This window comes from Peromyscus eremicus, chromosome 12 (assembly GCF_949786415.1).
Source record: "Peromyscus eremicus chromosome 12, PerEre_H2_v1, whole genome shotgun sequence".
Lineage (NCBI taxonomy): Eukaryota > Metazoa > Chordata > Mammalia > Rodentia > Cricetidae > Peromyscus > Peromyscus eremicus.
The window spans coordinates 28,005,329-28,010,895 of record NC_081428.1 but is presented as its reverse complement, the minus strand read 5'-3'; positions in this window follow the sequence as shown (position 1 = coordinate 28,010,895).

The following is a 5,567-nucleotide window of genomic DNA, read 5'->3' as shown; positions in this document are numbered from 1 at the left end:
TTAGCAGAGTCTGTAAACAAAAGAATGATAATGGAAGCCCAAGAATTTTATTTTCTTCAATAATAGTAAAATAAAATGATAAAGATTTCCATACGGCTACTTGTAGAAATAAAAATTAAATATCGAAAATTGGGTTTATAAATTATCCTAATAAACTTAGCATAAAATCAAACATACCTAGTTATATGTAGATCTTCCTAATTACCTAGGAGGAGATTGTCACCATAATGAACATAAACATCTTGAATCCACAAATTATGATACTGATGCCATTTAAGTATACGTGTCTCTGTAACATGCCTATGTGTTAATTTCTGCTGATGAGTTTTTTCCCTCTGATTTCATTGCATTGCAATGAATTCCTATAGTCAAGCACCTGGAAGTAATTACCTGAAACACTTAACTATATGCATAGGTATGGCTCAGGAGACCAAAAATATTCTTTGACTCATGTAAAATTCAATAGCTTGTCTACCAGGTTACACTTCTGAGTTAAATGAAAATCATCATACTCAAATTTTACCATCTCACTATAAAACATTTTATAAACTTCAATGCAGCTTTCTCTCTCTTTTTCTTATACATGTTTTTACTTATTGTCTTTTTGGTTTTGTGCACATGACAAAGATCGATTGTAAGATGTTTCAAACCATTGCAGAATGGCAATAAAGGACTCTATTTAATGCTACGGAATTCTATTTTATACAGTGGAATGTCAGGAAAGAAAACTGACAAGTTATTCTTATTTTCTTATTCAGGTATGAGTTCTATAAAAGGTGGTTTTTGATCGTGCAGCAAGTTTTTCACAGTAGAATAAGATGTAACACATAAATTAGAAAAACCCAAGGACATTTTAAAATTGTTCAATAACGTACTCATTCATTAGTTTTAAAGTACTTTATTATTATAGTCTGTATATAGTGTAAGCTCGCGTGTGTGTGTGTGTGTGTTTTCTGTATGTGAGCAATGACACAAATGTACGTTGTAAATGTGTGGGAAAGATAGGAAAACTTTTGAAAGTCAGGTCTCACGCCATTGTGGGTTCCAGGAATTGAACTCAGACTGTCAGACTTGTGCAGTTAGGCTTTACCCACTGGGCCATTTTTTTTTTTTTTTTTGGCTTTTGCTCAGTAATTCAAACACCTGGTATAATGCTCACTATTCTCATCCCCATATCTATCATAATATTTATAATAATCACCAAATAACTCCTATTTCAGATTGGATTTCTATCTCGGTGAGTTATTTTCCTCTATTGTACATGCACATTCTATAGTTACCAATTTTACCAAGTAATGTCACAGAATCATAATTACTAAATGTGATGTTAAATAAATCAGTTCTTAAACCATCCTTTGTCTTTATTAGGTCCAACATAAATTGTAATATACCAACATAGGTTAATAAGAAAGATTTTTATGTCAAAAGATAATTCTAAATATTTAATGAATATCAGATAAATGTTACAAATGTTTGCCCAAATAATTAGAAATATCTAATATCCAATAGCTTTATTTTCCTTGGTCCAGTGATGTGCACATATCATCTCATTAGCATTTTAATGTTGATTGTCTAATATTTGATGAATACTCAAGATTTTTACAAATGATTGAAAATTCAATGCATTTTTGAAACTATATATTTTCAAACTCTGACTCAAATAAATTAAGCAATAAGATAATAGTTTACATAGATACACTGATACTGTTTCATTAAGAGTTACGATGATACTTACTAGTAATTTTATTTATCTCAGGAATTATTCTAGGTACCTTGAGCTCAATAGATCAAGAAGCATTCCTTTTCAGACAATAGAGGAATAAACAAGGTTGTGCACACATATGATGGAGTGAGACCTCTAAAATTACAACGCAAACAAATGGTTACTCTTTATAACTTGAGCATTTCACATATTGCTAAAGTGAAGGAAGGACAATAAACACAAATTTTAAAGTTACTTTTAAAGTCTTGGTTAGCGGCTTTGACATCGCCTTCACCAGAACTGCACATAGGAAGCATTGTTCCCCCCTCAAATTCTTAATAGACATTACTAATTCAGAACTCTGTGTCCCTGGCTTTTCTAAGGAGAAGCAACTGTGATAATAATTGAGTTCTTAACTAGTAGGAGTTTAAATAAAGATCTTCTGATAGCTCCGCAGATTCCAACCACACTTTATGAAAGCATGCTTATTTTTCCAACTAAATCAAAATAATTTATCTGTATATTTTAAAACAGGTTAAGCATCTGATAGAGCTTCTTCACTCTCATATTGTAATATTGTTTCTCAGAAAAGACATGCTAATGTTTTGAGAATGCTTCATCAACAATAGCTGGAATATGTTCCCCTCACACCTGTTTCCTCATTATAGAAACATTCATTCAGATTTCTAGAAATCATTTGATTGTTCTTAAACAGTGTGCATACAGCTGATAGCAAACTTTCTTTGAAATGCCAGTATCCCAAACTGACATGGATTATATACACTGATTTGTTAGAGCAATGACAGTCTTTTTTAGTTCTATAACAAAATTGCAGCTAATTTAAAGACTCATAAGCAAAATATTTTTTTCACATTTCTGGATACTGGAAAGTCCAGGATAAATTTTGATGTTATGCCTTTACATTGTCGCTGCATAATTTTCCTAGAGTGTACTTCTTTCTTTTTTTTTAATATTTTAAATTTACTTATTTTTATTTCACATACATTGGTGTTTTGCCATGGGTGTTGGGTCTCAGGAACTGGAGTTACAGACAGTTGTGAGCTGCCATGTGGGTGCTGGGAATTGAACCCAGGTCCTCTGGAAGACTGGAAGAACAGTCAGAGCTCTTAACCACTAAGCCATCTCTCCAGCCCCGTGTACTTCTTTCTTAGTCACACTTGAACCAGTTAAAAGTATAAGATGTATTTCTGCCAATTTATCGTCTTTAGAGTCTTCACCCAACAAACTTGAACAGGTCACATAATATAAATTATTATTATTACAATAGTTGCATCAAGAAAACATGACAATGTTTTATTCTTTTTTGCGGTTGTTGTCTAATGATTATGATAATCGTATCCAAAGCTGAATATGGTCATTCGTGCCTATAATTCTAACATCTAGGAGGATATGGCTAGAGAATTGCTGTGAGTTTGAAATATGGTTTGATTTGTAGTAAATTTCATGCCAACATGGACTATACTGCAGGATCTTATCTAAACAACATTTAAAAATAATGAATTTATGTCTTTATATATTTAATAAATTTATGTAATTAAGTGAAGTAAATTTATTTACTACATTTGTATAAAATAATGGAGATGAGCCTAGACACTAACCTCCTATTTTATGTCCTTTACCTTAAGTTTCTAGAGTTGAGAAAATATTACTCACACATTTGTTTGGTGGGAGATAGAGAATGATTTAAAATTAAATTAAATTAGTTTTCAAGGGACAATATCTACTAAAATAAAAATGAAGCAAAAAGACAGCATACATTCTTCTGTAAATTATCCAGTACTCTTTTGCCAGCTCTTTAATATCAAAATAAAAAATAAGTGAATATCATAAGCATTTATATATGTTTCTTGAGCTATGTATTAATATTACTTTAGTTAGTGATCAACACAGTAGATATAGGAACTTTGAATTCTAGGCATTAAATAATTGCCTAAAGGAATATCTTAATAAACAGTCAAACATGGCATTTTGATAAATATAAAATAATATGTCTCTCTGAAGCTGGTAACCCATTTTCTCTCTTTCATTATTATTGTTATATACACACACATTCATGAATATATAAGTATGCAAATACAGGTACAGAGTCTGCTTTTGTAGTTTCTGTGTATATTATTTCAGGGCTGATGACTTTGCATTGGAAAAAAAATAGGGGTATCTTCCCTGGGAAAATCTAAATCTTTCATTCCCAGGAGTCATGAATTACCTGAAGCTCTTTGTCTAAGTGTGGGAACCCAACATATTTTCTTCCTTCCACATTAACACATCTATTGATTTGACAGTGTTCCACTCTTGTTTACAAGGTTATTTCTATTTGCGCCTTCCCTGGAACTCACTCTGTAGCCCAGTTAGTCCTCGAACTTTTAGAGATACTCCTGCCTCTGCCTCCCGAGTGCTGGGATTAAAGGCATGTACCACCACTGCCCGGCCTACATGATTATTTCTAGAAAAAGATGTTTTCACTCTAGATTTTCTGGTATTCTAGCGCTTACCATTTTCTACTCTTTCTTTGGGATCTTCCCTGAGCCACAGATATAGGAGCTGTGAAATAGTTCTAGCCATTTAAAATTTGCCTTATTTTACCTTGTTTTGTTGTGTTTGATTGTCGTCTCTGGGAGGCCTGCTCCTTTCTGAAGGGAAATAGAGAGGCAGGGATCTGGGTGATACCAGTGGTCAGGGCAGGAGAAAGTTGGGCAGAATGGAGGGAGGAAAACAGTGGTCAGGATATATTGTATGAGAGGAGAATCTACTTTTAATTAAAAATTAAATAAAATTTGTCCATAACAATAGTTCTACATATTGACTTCAAGTTAGATAGTCCTATGTCTTAGTGTGCAATATGTTCAGCAATAGAAGCTTTCCTTAAAGCTCTTAAGAAAACCAAAGACTACATCAACTGTCTGTACTAGTTTTGAAGTCACTTTATGGTGTCATTTGGCCAACTTGTGGTACTCACTTTAATTCTTTTTTTCTTCCCTATATGTATACTATTCGAATATTTTTTCATGGGTGTAATATGAAGACAATTACAATTAACTTTATTTTTACAAATACTGATTTTCTTCTTTTATACTTTTCTTTAGGATTTTCTACCTCTGTGCTGTATTTTCATCTTTTCCCTTTTCTCTCCTTTCTAACGCTTCCTTTGTCTTCCTACTTTCTCAAATTTACAGACTCTTTTTCATTAATTTAAAATTGGGAAATATAAACAAAATCGTATGACCTCTGTGTCTGGTTGTTGGATAAATTCTATGACACTGATGATTTTTTACATGACTTGAGCTGTTTTCATGTGTCTTTTAATCAAGAATGATTTCCTTTAACATTTCTTTTATAACAGGTCTAATTCTGAAAGACTAATGCAGATTTTTTAAATATCTAAGAATATCTTAATTCTTCTCTCATTTGTGAAGAGAATTTACAACTTTGAGATTCTTATTTGACATTTTTGAACATTTGGCATTATGTATCTTTTAAAATTCATGAATAAGATAATTTACCACTCATGAGACATTTTTAATTGGTGATATATATACTGAGTTGTAATTGGGTCAGGAAAGTTTTATCTTCACAAATAAAACAATATCTTTACTAAAGAAGTATGCATAATGTTATAAGAATAACTTGTAGTATCTTATATTATTTATTTTATTTTACTATTATTCCATAGATGCTTATTTGTTTTTTTATGACAAGCAGAAGTGTTATGGCTCCAGATGGGAATGGAGAAGTGCTGGAACTTTTAGGAGTAGGAGGAGTGGAAATTATAATCAGAATAGGATATATGGAAAACATTTTCAACAAAAGAAAAATGCAAAAAGAATAACTTACAGCTAATTGTAGG